Consider the following 16,134-nt stretch of genomic DNA (forward strand, 5'->3'; position numbering starts at 1 on the left):
AAGCCGTTTCGCTTAGGCTTCTGCAGACCAGTACGTATCCGTGTCTGTCCGTTCTTCACGAGGCTTACCCGGACGTGTATCGCGACGACGCCTGCCCCTCCTGCGGGCAGACCTCCACTCTAGCGCACATGCTGTGTGAGTGCGGGTCGACATACCCCAAGTTCATCAAGGAGGAGTGGGACTCGCTTCTGCGTAGCCCCGCTCTAGAAAAGCAAATCCTAGCTGTCCGGCGTGCCCGCGACCGGGCCGGTGGGCTAGACCTGCCGGTCCCGACGTGGGACTAGCCAGGTGCGCGACGAGTTCGCGTCCTCGCCGGACCTGCAATAAAAGTTTCTTCACTCACTCACTCACTCACTCAGGTGCCACATGATATATTTAAAGGCAGAGCAGCGCCAGTCAAATTACATCCAGCGCTGGCGGCAAGGCCGGGTTTAGTCCTATGCGGCGTAAGCATAATAAGAAATAATTCAGTGAGTACAAAATTCACTTGCAAGAAGCGACTACGTTGTGAAACAAACAAACCACTCGGCGTGTTAAGTCTGCTCAGACAGCATCAAGGTGTCATGACTTACCAAACGTGACGCGAACTATTCAGCGAAAAATGGATCAGCGAAAAATGGAACAAAAATACCATATGCAGCAACTATTAGCAATTCTTGCCCTGAGCTACCTATTTTCTAAACACATTTCCCAAAAAACCACAATATCTAAGATGCCCTCGGGAGAAATGAATAAAGCTGTTAAAGAAGCACTTGCTTGGTGTCATTCCGATAAGACACAGCGTGATTTATACCCTTTACAAACGAGGCAGGGTGAAAACCTCGCAGCTCAAAAGAATCAAGAGTTATGCATGAAGCAACTAGCAACAGTTAAACATGTGCGAAACCACACATAAAATAGATGTAAAAACATGAAGTGCGCGACAGCTGGTGCGAGGATTTACCGGGCCACATAAAACTAACAATTTCAGTTCTTGCAAACTTCTGTAGCTTTAACATACAACACAATGCGCTCATGCAGTCGTGCTGCCTAGCTAGCCGAACGCGGTAAAGAAGCGGAAAACAATATAAGCGGCAAACGGCATTCCGAACTTTAGCGAAATGCCTTTAAACCGCATGTTGCACTGCAGACGAACTTCGTCGCTTACGCGTCTAACTACAATCGAGTAAATAAATAACAATAAAAAAGAAAAAACACCGAAACGACAAAGGAAAGGATGAGAACAAGAAATTTCGCGCCGAAGCGACGATCCATTGCCACCGTTGCTCCTGCAGATGAGGCTTTGCGGGGAATAATTAGAACCGTATCGCCGGCACGTTTTCACCGGTATTTGAGCCCCCCACCCTGCAACAATTCTTCTTCGACATTCTTCGGAAGCTTTGGCCATCCCACACATGCGAAGGGTGTTGCCTATTTTGCTCTGAAAACACGCATAAGACGGAGAAGCACTATCAGCGACGCAACAAACTACGGCGTGCTACGGCGCGCGGCTCGCTCCTCTCCCGTGCGTTCTGCGCAAGGCCGCCACCAGTGGCGCGGCCATCGGCGTGCACGCCGCGTATAGAGCACGCGGCAGGACGATCGGGCTGAAGATGGTTGCTCGGGAGGCAAGGCCAGGAATATTCTTGTAAATGAGCGTGCTGGAATATTTCTCTTGCGCCACAAGCGACAGCAGAAACTGGAAACCTGAAACGAACAAACCCTGTTTGTTGGTCATTCGTAAAACACGCAGGCGCAGTACAGTCGTGTGTACGCGATACTTACCACAATTAGGTGCAAGGGCGCCAGGCTAAGTCCAGTCTTCCAGCAGGACGCCGTCGGCGAGAGAACGTAGAAGCAATAGCAGTCGCTCATGGAACGGGTGATGCTGGTGCCCGAAGTAATCTCTTTCGGAGCGCAGAACGGAGAGTCGATGTGCAGGAGTGTGCTAGGCACCCACCGGAGTCGAAAACAGGAGTGCAGAACCTGTAAGGACACAGTGCTTATTTGTTAACCACTGGAGGACACAGCCGTAATACGAGTCCCGTGTAAACGACATTTACCAGTAGTAGTGCAGGGCGAGGAGGCAAGTCCAGTCTGCCAGCAGGACGCCACTGGCGAGGGAATGTAGAAGCAGTAGTAGTCGCTCCCGGAACAGGTGATGCTCGTGGCCGAAGTAACCTATTGGAGCGCAGACCGTAGAGTCGTGTAAGGGCACGCTGGGTACGGGTGTGGACCGCAGAACCTGTAACGACACAGTGATTATTTGTTAAACACTGGATGACAGTCGTAATACGGGTTCCGCGTAAACGACATTTACCAGTAGTAGTTCCGGGCGAAGAGCCAAGTCCAGTCTGCCAGCAGGACGCCGTCCGCGAGAGAATGTACAAGGAATAGCAGTTGCTCATGGAACGGGTGATGCTGGTGCCCGAAGTAATCTTTTAGAGCGCAGACCGTAGAGTCGTGCTAGGGCACGCTGGGTACGCTTGTGGACCGCAGTTGAAAACGGGAGTGCAGAACCTGTAACGACACAATGCTTATTTGTTAACCACTGGAGGAAACAGCCGTAATACGAGTCCCGTGTAAAGGACCCTTACCAGTAGTAGTGGAGGTGAGGAGTAAAGCCCAGTGAAAAGACCAAACGAAGATACAATGGAAGATAGAAAATTTCCGACTGGATTGTGCCTGACCCATGTGGTGTAGAACAGAACTGCGAAACGCGAAACTCTCCATGGTTCTTGACGTCGCAGAAACTGACGAAACTTGCATTTTGAACTTTTTTTAATGGTGGAAAATACTGGCTTAACTCTTCAGAAAGAAACAATGCATAAAGTGGACTATGTAGTCACAAGGATTTCAGAAGGTTGGAGAGAGCAAGTTAACGTGGAAATCAACTAAGTAGCAATCGGAAGACGATCTCGAAGGCACTAGACAAATTCAATACCGAGATAAAAATACAACTGTTCAATGCGAGATGTTTCACGCTTGGAAAGGCAAAATGAGCGTGCTCGGAAGAATCTGAACAATAGCTACCATATCGAGCCATCAAGAAATTTGAGAATATCGACTAGCAAGAAAATTAAACGTATTTGACATCTCGTGGTTAAGATCAGGACTGTTCTGAATGATTATCTTCAGACAGGAAGAAATTTGAATGCAGATGTGCCTACACTGTGAATGAATTTTGGAAGTTGTGCGGAGACGAACACCCTACTGGAGTCCGAACGTGCAAGGCGAAATACAAGATCCCCTACGTAGTGCGTAAGCGACAATGGGAGCGCCGACAGGCCGAACGCCAGCTGCTGTCGGAGAGCGATTTCCCGCCACTCGACAAGCCGCCAGATGCGCGAAAGTCAAGGACCCCATCGGAAAACCGCACTCCCAAATCCAGAAACAGCAGCTGCTGCAAGAGAAGCCTCAGCAGAAAAACGTCACCATCACGGGAGCGAGTGAGCTGGGTCGACGCAACGAAAGGAAACAATATAAGGAGCGCGCAGAAAATCACCGAAGCCACGAAGAAAGAAGATATGAACAAGGTGCGGGAGGCAAAAGAGATCCTAAGACAAGAAAACGCGGCGTTGCGAGTGACCATCAACTACCTCACGAAACAGATCGCCGAGATCCGTCAGTTGCTGCTAAGCAACAACGGGCCTCTGCAGAGACCCACGCCAAGCACAAGCAAGGCCGAGGAAACGACAACTACCATCCAGGAGAAAGCCATAGAGGAACCGACACAGAAGAAGCGAGCCATCGAGGCCACGCGCACGCAAACAGAAAACGATCGCATCGACAGCCTCGAAGTGAAATTCGAAGCGACATTCACGAAACTCGAACAGCTAATCACGAGAAACATCGCAGCAGTGACAGCATTGAAACAAACAATGGAGACCTACCAAGCTGAGAACACGAACAGATTCGCCTACATCGAAAGGACCCTACAGCCGATGCTAAGCCACCCGACGTTTGCGCCCCTCTTCGCGCAACATCCACCCAACCAGGGAGCCCCGTACACGCCAACGCAATCATGGCCGCCAACGCAACACCAGCAGCAGCAGGTGTAACCGCGTGGCAGTGGAACTGTCGCGGCTTCGGAAGGAAGAAGGCAGTCATCCAACAGCACATCGTACATGCCGCGCGCAAGCCAGACGTTATACTACTCCCCGGCTACAGAGTGCACAAGGGACCGCCCGACGGCAGAGGCCTGTGCACCCTGGTCAGGAAGGGACTCACGTTCGTCGAACACGAGCTGCAAATCAATACCAAGATTGAGCACACACTCACCGAAATCATCCCGGGTAAGAAGAGGAAAGGAAGCATATTTCTGCTGAACGTCTACAGCAACCCATCGCAGAGAAAACAGATTCAAGACATTACTGCACAGAGCCAGCACCGCAGCGGGCCGCAACACGCTGATCGCGTGCGGAGACTTCAACGCGATGAACCCTGCCTGGGGCTACAACAAGTACAGAGCAAAGGGCCGCGACCTGTACCAAGACGCCACAGAACTCGACTTCACCCTCATCACGGACCCGACACATCCGACGAGAATTGGTAACTCCGAGTCCCGGGACACCACTCCGGACCTCATGTTCGTCAAGAACGCATCCGGGGCGCGATCACCTGGAGAAACACGGGCACCGACCTAGGCAGCGACCACACCATCGTAGAAATCGGCATACAGGAACACAACGACACCAGCATCAAAGCACACAGATGGATAGACTGGGATGCCTTTCGAGACGCCAGAACCCAGAAGAGCGACGGTGACGACGAGATCGAAAACATCGACTCGTGGACGGCCGAAATCGTCGAGAGCGTACGCTACGCGACCAAAGAAATTGAAACCGGCGCGGAGATCGACAGTAAACAGCCGGCTTGCGCATCTCATCGAAGCCAAACAGTCGATACTCAATCGCTGGAAGAAACAACGGCTTAACCGCAGACTGAGAAAGAAGGTGGCGGAGCTGAACCGAGCGATCGAAGATCACTGCCACGCTCTCTGCACGCAACAGTGGAACGAGATCTGCAACGCGGCAGACGGGCAGATGCACAGCGGGAAGACGCGGAACCTGCTGCGGCACCTGCTCGACGAAACCAAGACCAAGTCGCATCAAAGGGGCAGACTCGCCAGGCTCATACATCGGGCGGTCTCAGCACACGACGTCGACGAAGTCACCAGGTGCATTAACGACAAATACCTGCCGACTACACCCACCGAACAACACGCGCCGTACAGCGGCCTGCCGAACGCGAAGCTCGATCGTGACATCGACGTCATGGAGGTACGCGCGGCTCTGCACGAACTCAACAGCCGGTCGGCAGCCAGCCCGGACCTCGTTACGAACAAGGCGCTAAAGAACCTCGATGATGGCTCGGTTGAAAACCTCGCAAAATACTACAACAAGTGCTGGAGAGCGGGTGCGCTGCCAAAGCTGTGGAAGACAGCCAAGACCATCCTGATCCCCAAGCTGGGGAAGCCGCCGGACACGGAGAACCTCCGGCCCATCTCGCTCACGTCCTGCGTGGGCAAGGTGCTGGAGCACGTCCTGCTCAACAGGTGGCAAGACTACCTGGAACGAGAAGGGCTGTACCCAGCCACTTTGATCGGCTTCAGACAGCACCTCAGCACGCAGGACGCGATGCTGCAGCTCAAATACCAAATCATCGATGATGGTGGCAGCGCCCGCGACAACAAAGCAATCCTAGGGCTCGACCTGCAGAGCGCCTTCGATAAGGTGAAACACTCGGCGATTCTGTCCCAAGTCTCCAAGCTCAACATGGGCGAAAGATCCTACAACTACATCAAGGACTTCCTCACGGACAGGACCGTCGAGCTACGAGCAGGCGACCTACAGACGCAAGAGATGAAGCTCGGGAGCACCGGCACACCGCAGGGACCGGTCATTTCGCCGATGCTGTTCAACCTGGTAATGATCGGAGTGGCCGAAAAGCTCGGGCACATCGAAGACGTCAGGCACACCATCTACGCGGACGATATCACGCTATGGGTGACCGGTGGCAGCGACGCCCACTTCGAGGGCGCGCTGCAAGCCGCCGTCGACGCAATAGAAGACCAGCTGGAAGGCACCGGACTGAGATGTTCGCCGAGCAAATCGGAGCTTCTCATACTCCCACCTACCAAAAATAGCAGAGGCAAGACCAGACAACGCGAAAACGAAAAAATCAGAATCGTTACCAAATCCGGCAACGTAATCCCGAAGTCGGCAAAATTAGGATCCTAGGCATGGTAATCGAAAAGCACGGAAGAAACTGCGAAACCATCACCCGTCTCAAGGCAAAAGCAGCCAACGCGATTCGACTCCTCAAACGAGTCACTTCCCGGAAGGCTGGCATGAGAGAGGAGAGCCTAAGTAGGCTCGTCCAATCCTTCGTCATCAGCCATGTCGCGTACGTTGCAGCCTACCACAGATGGCTCCAACACGAACGAAACAAAATCGACGTGCTCATCAGAAGAGCGTACAAGACGGCGCTGGGCCTGTTCGAGTCCACGAGCACGACCCACTTGTTACAACTCGGGATACACAATACGCTCGAAGAAATAGCCGAAGCGCAACGGACCTCTCAACTGGAGCGGCTGTCCATGACCAAAGCCGGGAGGAAGATACTGGACGGTCTGGGAATGAGACGCTCGAACGAGGTGGAGATGAAGCTCCCCGTACCCGAAGAGGTCCGACGCGAGACCAGAATCGACCCCATAGCGAAGAACATGAATCCCGAGTTCAACAAGGGAAGAAGAGCGGCGAGGGCCAAGGCTCTCATCGACCAGCATGCCAACGACGAACACGCGCGGTACGTGGACGCGGCCGAATACCAACGGAACGCCTTCGCAGCGGTCGTCATAGAGGCGTCAACCGGCGCCACGGGGACGGCAGCGAGCGTGAGAAGCGCCGGAGCGGAACAAGCGGAGGAGGTAGCCATCGCCCTGGTCATCGCCGACGCAGACTGCCACACGGTTCTGAGTGACTCAAGACAGGCGGTGCGAAACTTCGCCAAAGGCCAAATCTGCAGGGGGGCTGAGCGCGTACTGCGAGCAGTCAAACTAGAAGAACGTTAAGTACGACTCAAGTGGTTCGCGGCCCACGCGGGCGACGCGTCGGAACGCAATGAGAACCATAATGAGACTGCACACGCAGCAACGCGAGCGCAAACCAACCGCGCCCCGGCGACAGACCGTCCGACGTGGTTCGGAACCAAGGACCGCATGACGGATTACAATGAAATCACGAAGGCCTACCGCCTGGCCCGAGACATTCGAGCGGAGGCGGTAGTACTGAGACAGCTCCAGACCGGATCGCTACCAAGCACGAGACTGATGAATCGCATGTACCCCGAGACATATCCGACAGATAGGTGCAGAGTCTGCCGGAGGGAGACCGCAGACTACACGCACATCTTGTGGGACTGCGTTTAATTTCCAGAGGAAGCAAAATCAAGAACGCTCCCACCGCGGCTCGAGGCAGCCGCGAAGAGCTACGACCGAGACGATCAGCTCTGGGCCGTCCAGCAGGTCCTCGAGGCGCTCGAAAGGCACGGACCCAGCGAGCCGGCAACGGCGAGCGGAGACCCGCGCCGAGTAACGGCGACTTCGAGGATGACGTAGGCCCTCGTCGGGGCGCGCGAGCGCCCAACTGCAGGCATAAATATAGTTGGCTCCAATCCAATCCAATTGCAATGACAGCCAACGTAGTTAAGTTTGCGTTGCTGAAGTTATGCTTGGAACATCATAAACCAGGCAAAAGGCGTGTACGCAAAAGCAAAAAAAAAAAATCGCCGAGCTGCAATGAATCTTTGGAAAGGGACATCAAACAGTGAAGAAATTAGAATTGAAATGCGCATCAAGGTGCCGTTCTTACGTGATCAAGCCAGACCAGTATTCTAGGAATGAACTGAGACACGGCGGACGGTATTCTGCTATCATATCGATATGAAGACTCGAGTGAAATGCTCACGAAGCCAGGGCAAAAATATTCGGTCGGCTGGAATTTAACGTCCTGCACTGTAACAGCCAATATCGGTATTCAATGACGGGAAAAAAACCGAAATCTTGGGATAACCCTCTCCCAGACAAAGATAAATGATCTATGGAAAAATATACCGAGGAAGATAAAGGACTCAAGAGCGCATCGAAAACAAGTAACGGAACCTAAGCACTGACACTTCTCGGATACAAGCCCGGCGGTGTATTCCAGTGCAACATTCATGGTAATGCTATATCAGAGCGGAGACACTGCTGGTCCTGGCAAAGAACAGAGTTGCTCTAATGAACACCGTCGTCAGTCTCGCAAATTAGAACTTGCGAGCAACAGTAAAGTATCAGACCACTTGTAGAATCGTGCTGCATTGTAGAAAGTGCACGAAGCACCAGTTGAACACAGACTAACGAAAAAAAAATTGCTTAATAGGAGAACAATGGGGTTCCGTCAATAGTAGTGGAAAGTTGAGCAGATATGACCAGGAATCACCGTAGAAAAGATTTCGTAGTGAACAATTTAGTGGAAGGGATCCCAGTTGCTACAGACCAAATAGCTGTTACAAAATGCCAGATAAAAATGAAAGGAGATGATTCTCGTGTCAGATATACGTCGAAAATGATCTCAAGAAGAGGCATTGAAGTTGACAAGTTCGGCAGTTACTTGAATATTTGGAGAGCAACAACGTGAATGTTTCGTTCCGTGAATAATATTGGAGGACAAGTTCTACGGTCCACGAACAGCAAAAGAAATAAATACCGCCGACATCTGCCTCATTTGGCTAGAACAAAGTGCGTATATTGAAAAATCGCAGAAATTCAGTAAGCAAGCGAATGTGCAGACAGTAGGTGAATGTCAGATATATTACGATAAAGACCCAATGAGACTTCAAAGACGCTTTCGGTAGGGCCCATATCAAGACGAGCAGCACCCGATCACATGTAAATGGAATAAATCCGTTGACTATTAGTGCAACACGTATATGGACAAACTTCACGGTGGAGTACGCGGTACACTGGCGCGTATACGCGTAAGAAAGAATACGACAGTGCGTTGTGTGGCGAAGATACAATTCCAGATCCTTGTAAGAAGTACCTCCTCTTGAGGATAGAGTAACGAAGATCAAATTGTCTGAAATAGCTTGTCTACGTTTCAACGGTGCGCTGGGAGCAACTGCAAAAAAAAGTAAGGAGACATAGCCAAAGTTTTTGTAGCAACTTTCACAAGTGCCGTAGCAAGAGGTGTACACTGCGGAACTGTTGGAGGCGCTTCACATCGGTTTTCTACACTATTTTCGGCGTTTCTCAGCTCGAACATAAACGTGCACAGCAACAATGCAAGACTTTCAAGAGAACGAATAAGGGATTGAATGCGGTCACAGGAACATTACGTCAATAAACAAGTGAACAATTAATGACCTATCACCAAGTGGAAATTTCCTCCCCAAAACATTGTGTGGGGGCGGTTTCTGTGAAAGGCTTATTCGTAGTTTTCAAGTCTACCGCGGAAAGCGATCGGTGGATGTGTACTGCATAATGGAGAACTATACACCCGAGTATACGAAGTAGGTTGTATCATTAGAAAACAATCGTTCACACAAGTTCACGATGGACCTGGAGAACCTATTCTGCGAACCCAGTTTTCCTCCCAGTTTCTGCGGAGAAAACTGGGGGGGGGATATTGAAGAATAGGACGGCAACCTTCGACAAAAGTGAAGACTACGTAGAGTTACCAAAGCATTGTGAAAAATGTGGCACTCCGAGTAGACGAAATAAATTACGGTTTAGGAAATGAAATCAGCTAAGAAATGTAACCAGGAACGGAAGAAATTCAACGTCGTCTTGCCGGGAGAGCGACATACAAAAGCCTTTTGGAAATTCTGTGGCGAAGTTTTCCAAAGCATAAACCTAACCTCGAAGGTCTGCATAATAAATACATTCGACAGCAAATTTTATCGGAAGCCCATAAAGTTTGTGTACTTGCGGGACCAGCAAGGTGTAGCAACAGGATTAAGAAAAGGAGCAATGAGAGAACACTAACCATAGCCGTCAGAGGAAAACATTCAAAAGCAGATGTTCGGAACCTTAAATGCCACAGGGCTTATCCGCCACACGAGGAAACAACCGTAGTACCATTGGAGTGTATAGATGGTACTTGTCAGAAGTAGTGCAGGGAGTTTAACGAATCTGCGTCTCCCAGCTGAAAGCCACCAGCGAGAAAAATGCAGGCGCAACACGGCCGGAGACTAGATGTGCAGAACCGCCCGCTGGATATGCTTGAATAGCCGCAATGGAAAGCAGACGGTAGGAACGAATAAAGGGAAAAGTAGAGAAGGAAGGCAGGGAGGTTAACCAGTTTAGCTTAACCGGTTTGCTACCCGACACATGAGAGCGGGATGGGGGGATGAAAGATGGGGAGAAGAGACAGGGAGCCCATAACACGGCACACACATCGTTAGTTACAGTCTGTCACTCTTGCGCGGTACGTGACATCACTGTCACAGCCGCTTGTCCAAGCCCGTCTCCTTCATAAACCTAAGTAATCCCTTCGTCGCCTTCAGCTGCGATGTCTGTCGGCGATATGTGAAAACAGTTGCAACTGACAATAGTTATTCTCAAGGTGCGCTAGAACGGACGCCAGGGACTGTCCCTGAACATTATATTCAGGACAGTCACACAGAATGTGTTCCAGCGTGTCCTCGCAAAGACAGGCATAGCAGAGAGTGTTGTCGGCCATTCCAATGCGAAATGAGTAAGATTTCGTGAAGGCCGCCCCTAGCCATAAGCGATAAAGCAGAGTGGCCTCTCCTCGGCGGAGTCCAGTTGGAATACAGACATGCATCAAGGAGGGCAGGTCGTGTTGACGATTGCTGCGGTTGGTCTGGCTGCTTGGTGTGCAGCACAGAGAGCGTGATCTCCCGTGCAAGCACTCGAAGTATGCTGGCTGCGTCGGACCGTGAAAGTGGTATGGCCTCTTCCTGTGTGTCTTCAAGAGCTGTCCGAGCGGCTTTATCGGCGTCATCATTACCTATGACGCCGCAGTGACTTAGCAGCCACTGAAACGTCACCTGATGTCCTTTCTCATGTGACGTATGGAGTAGGCATCTAATATCGAGCACGAGCATTTCGAATGGCCAGCTACGCAGAGCTGATAGCACAGATTGTTGGGCTGCCTTTGAGTCACTGAAAATTGACCATTGTCAAGATGGTTCCCGATTGACGAAACAAAGTGCAGCGTGAAGAGCAGCTAGTTCCGCCGTTGTTGATGTCGTTGGGTGGTGAGTCCTAAAGCTGATGGTAATACCTCTTGCTGGGACGACCACAGCACCGGACGAACATTGGATGTTTGTGGAATCATCAGCATAAATATATGCACTGTCTGCGTACCTCTCGGGCAGAAGAAGCAGAGACAGTTGTGTCAGCACAGGTGACGACAGCTCAGACTTTTTCCCGATTCCTGGTACGCTGAGATGGACTGTGGGGCTGACAAGACACCAAGGGGTATCGATGGTTTAGATGAAGCGGTGAAGCCCTAGGGAAGTTTGTCTTTGTACTTGACGATAGTTTTAGAGAATGATGATTGGTGCCTGTCTGAAAGTAGTGTTGCAAGGTGGCGATAGGGGGCACGTGCAAAATGTCTGATGTGCGTTCTCAGGGCTTCCACCGTGATGCGAGTTTGCATTGGATGGTCCCGAGCAATCGCAATAGGTGCCTCTGTTGACGTGCATCTGGGCAAACCAAGGCAAACTGAGTGCTTGAGCTTGTGCTGCCTGCAGAACACGAATATGTCTTGCAGGTGTTGTTCACTACAGGTATAGACTATCTTAAAAAACAGAGAAAGAGAGCTCTGTAGAGTTTCATCATTGCGTCAACTGACATCCCCCACGTATTTCCTGTCTAGTAGTTAAACAACTGGGAGGTTGCTGTCAGGCGCCGTTTCATGTAGGCCACGTGCGGGCTCCAACAGAGGTCTGGGTCGATAATTATGCAAAGAAATCTGTGGGCTCTGACATAGGAAATGGTCTGCCCATTGATTGAGATAACATAAGGCGTCATTGGTTTGCGAGTAAATGCCACTAGGGCGCATTTTTCTGGTGATATGCTGAGACCTTGTTCACACAAGTAGCTCGCTGTCAAAGTAGCCGCTCTTTGAAGCCGTGCACGTATCTGAGGACGTGGGACTGCCGAAGTCCAGACAGATGTCTGCGTATATTGAAATTTTGGTGGTAGTTGGCAAGTATTCAGCAAGCCCAATAAGAGCGAGGTTGAATAGCGTCGGGCTGAGAGCACCGCCTTGAGGAACGCCCCTGCTGGTATAGCGTCGCGCCATTGGGCCATCGTCAGTTAACACTAAAGATCTTGCAGATAAGTAACTTGCAATCCCCAAAATACTCGACCACCTAGGCCAGCCGTCGCAAGAGCGTCGAGAATGGCCTCATGTAATACGCTATCGTATGCCCCTTTCACATTTAAGAATAAAGCTGCAGATAAACGTTTTCGGGACCTTTCGTGCTGGACATATGAAACGAGATTAACTACATTGTCGATGGAAGAGGGGTCACGTCGGAAACCAGCCATGGAATTCGGATAAATCGTGTAGTGTTCAAGGTACCATTCCAGGCGGTCAAGGGTCATCCGTTCCCTTATGTTTCCTACCTAGCTGGCCAACGCTATTGGGCGGTAAGAGGTGAGCTCCAGCGGGGATATGCCCTGCTTCAAGATTGGCACCAGGCGGCTGACTTTCCATTCGTCAGGAACATTTCCCTCCTGCCATGAGGTGTTGTAGAGACTCAACAATGCTATCCGTGCGGATTCTGCGATATAGCACAAGGCTCGGTATGATATACCATCTGGACCCGGAGATGATGAGCGCCTGCAGAGAGCTAGTGCCGCCTCGAGCTCCTCCATTGTAAAAGGAAGGTCCATGCGGCAATCACGGGAATGGGGGACGTCATCTCGGGCTGGAGAATCTGGACGTGTCGCTTGGTCTGCCATCCGTGCACAAAAGTCTTCTGCGACATCGATGTCTTGCCGTTCTTGGAAAAGCGCGATCGCCTTGAAAGGAAAACGCCGTTCCGGAAGGCAACGCAGACCTTGCACCGTTTTCCAAATGTGAGAGTGGCTTGCGGGGGTCGAGTGTCTGGCAAAACGTTGCCCAACGTTCCGACGCTAATCTATCCATTCGACGCTGAATTTTTTATTTTTATTTTTTTGAATCCTCCTGGCGGCCCTAAGGTCATGGATTGATTTTGTACGTCGAGATCGACGTTCTGCCCGGCGACGAAGTGCTCGAAGTCGCTATAATTCTATGTCGAAGTCGTTTCGCGTGTAAGAGATCGTCAGCACGCGATTGGCGTTTTGCATCGTATTTTTAATTGTTTGCTCTAACCCAGAGGGTAGGCCCTCGCGGCAGGCATCTTCCATATCAGATTTGAAGTTGGCCCATTGAATCGTCCGAATGGTATTCCGTGGGCCAGATCTAGACGACAAGCCTTTGATGTTCAGATAGGTGGGAATGTGATCACACCCATGTGTCTCAATGTCTGGAAACCACTTCACACATCTGGCGAGGGAGTTGGAGACGAAAGCAAGGTCGAGGCAGCTGCCGTATTTCACGCCTCGAAGAAAGGCGAGGCTACCATCGTTCAAGAGAGTAAGGCCATAGCTGTAAGCGATGCTTGCTAATCTTCGTTTTTTTGTATTTGTCTGTACTTCCCCATGCTGAATGGTGTGCATTGAAATCGCCAATGATGACCCATGGGGCGGGACAAACACTCAAGATATCCGCTGATCTTTTAGTATCGAAATTGCTGGAAGGCGATATATACACGCCTGTGTGAGTGAACAAGAGTGTTCTTTTTAACTGTGATGCATATATATTGATTGTCGTCGTGAGGCGCAATTGGTTGCAAAACATAGGAGAGTTCACGACGAAAAAAACGATGATTTTGCTGCATGCACCATTTGTTGATGACATGATACATTCGTATCCTGACAGTCTGATAGGTTTCGACAAGTTGGGCTCACAAATGACGATGAGTAGAAACACATTGGTGTACACATACTGACGGAAATCTGAAATTCGTGATTTTAGCCCTCTGGCGTTCCACCGGATGACGGACGCTGCCTTGACTTCTTTTCGGAAGGATGGGGTATGGGTAGCCACCTTTCTAGTTGAGGGATTCAAGCACTGGGCTTAAGGCGTCCAGCACTTTAATTGCGCTTCGAGCAGACGGTGTCCCCATGTCCACTAAAATCGTTCGGATGGCCTCCATGAGGGAGCGTAGCACCGAGATGACTTGACGATCTGTCTTAGGTGAATCATCAATGGCCGGAGAAGGCTCTGGTGGGGCCGCGACCTTCTGAGGTTCCTTAGCAAGGGAGCGGCTCGGTAGCGTAGGCCATTCCTCTAAAGAAAGAGTCTTATCTGATTCCCTCGTGGAAGTGTTGGGCCCTTTCGCGGCGCGACAAAGTGGTACCGTAGTGGTGCGGGTACTATCGCTTCGCGCATGCGCCTTCTTTGAAGACGTACGATGGTGTCGACGTCGACGCCGGACTACTTCGGCTGCCTCCCTGTGGGCCGTATTGTCTCTGCCCATTTGCTTCAGAACCGCGCGCTCCCTCTTGATGCGGGGACAGTCTTTCGACGAGGCTGCGTGAGGGCTGCTACAGTTGGCGCACTTCAGAAGCAGACGGTAGGAACCTGAAATCAGGCAGGGCTTGTTAAACACTCGAAAGCACAGCCATACTACGATTCTAGTGTTCATGGTACTTGGCAGGAGTAGTGCTGGGCGAGGAACGAAGTCCAGTCCACCAGCAACACTTCCCCGCCGAGGGAATGCAAAAGCGTTAAGACGGTCGGTGACGGCACGAGTGGTGATCAAGGTCATCATCTGCGACGCAAGGAGGAAAGTAAACAACCGGAAAAGAACAGCTGGAACCGCAAAGAAATGGACCACTCACCGTAGCTGCTGCACGGCCGGGCTCCGCTCCAGACCGTAGGCGACGTAAGGTCGCCGCAATAGCTAAAAGCTGGCGAGGCAATTTCGGAATGGCGTTTGCTTCCGCGATTCCACATTTCGCTCGATAGCACTGACGCGCCCGGGCTACCTTGTCACGAAATAGTGGGGTCGGGTCGCAAGGCCATTCGGAAGGGTCCATGTCCCTGACGCACTCGTAGAGGACGGCTATCAGCTGTAGCCTGCGCAGTGTGAGCTAAGCCTTATGTCAGCTAAAACCTGAAGCTATACGCCGCCACCCCGCAACACGTGGCCCGTCCTCTTCGATTCCGGCACGGAGAAGACCCATGTGGCCGCAAGCCATGCCCACGAAACCTCGGGCTTACAGCTAAGCAACCCTAGTGAGCGCTAGCTAGTGCAACTGAACAGTTAACTTCCCTAAGGCATGCGCCACCCTCGCCAGCTAGACCATCTAGAATATGCACAAAGACCACCTGATGAGCGTTCAGGACGCTTGATGCGAAGCTCGCAGAGACGAAGCTCGCCGTGACGAGGGGTTGCTGCGCAGGTCCTGGGGTTAGTGGCCACACTCGGACTTGGATGTCCAGTTGCCGGCCGATGTGCAAACGGCCACAGCCGTGGAAGGATGGTTGCTCAGAAGCATCTGATCTGGAACGTAGGCAAGAAAATACTTGCAATTGTGAGCAGAAACCAGTGCTGCCAAATTGTGACGTGTAATATTGTCACGTCTGTGGGCGAACATTTTCCATACGCCAGGACCAAATTCATTCAGGAAAGCATCTATACGCTGTGAGGAAGCCTCTTGCTGATAATCTGCGGCCAAATTCCCTGCAGCTGACTTAACTAAAACCCGTTGGACAAGGAAACGCTGAACAAGCACGATGAAGTCCAAGATATGTGCGTCTGAGTGGCCGGCACTTGAAAAAAAAAAAAGGAATTTTCGAAACCAGGTACAGCGCCTTGATAAAACGCCTTTCAAACCTCAGACATCGAGTTCTAGTGTCAGCTATGCACACGTTCAAGCAATATATAATATCAATCAAGAAAGCCATCTGTAAATAACAAGCTACACTTCCCGCTCGTCATCGGCATGTTTCAAGCATCATACTCGGCTTAGAAAATAAAATTGCACGATGTTCAGTTTGGCCACGTTCTTTCTGAACACACGATGACCCAAAACGTATG

At 51.2% G+C, this 16,134-nt stretch overlaps 1 long non-coding RNA gene across 1 annotated transcript; it reads right to left on the bottom strand.

Annotated features, from left to right (window-relative positions):
• Positions 1-346: 346 nt before the first annotated feature.
• Positions 347-16,021, bottom strand: LOC126545599 (uncharacterized). Its single transcript, XR_011892184.1, has 5 exons — positions 14,742-16,021; positions 2,300-2,499; positions 2,043-2,224; positions 1,765-1,965; positions 347-1,686 (listed from the first exon to the last, which is right to left on the bottom strand). It is a non-coding gene; the product is annotated as an uncharacterized lncRNA (long non-coding RNA).
• Between the last annotated feature and the right edge of the window lie 113 nt (positions 16,022-16,134).

Source organism: Dermacentor andersoni, chromosome 1 (assembly GCF_023375885.2).
Source record: "Dermacentor andersoni chromosome 1, qqDerAnde1_hic_scaffold, whole genome shotgun sequence".
NCBI classification, from domain to species: Eukaryota; Metazoa; Arthropoda; class Arachnida; order Ixodida; family Ixodidae; genus Dermacentor; species Dermacentor andersoni.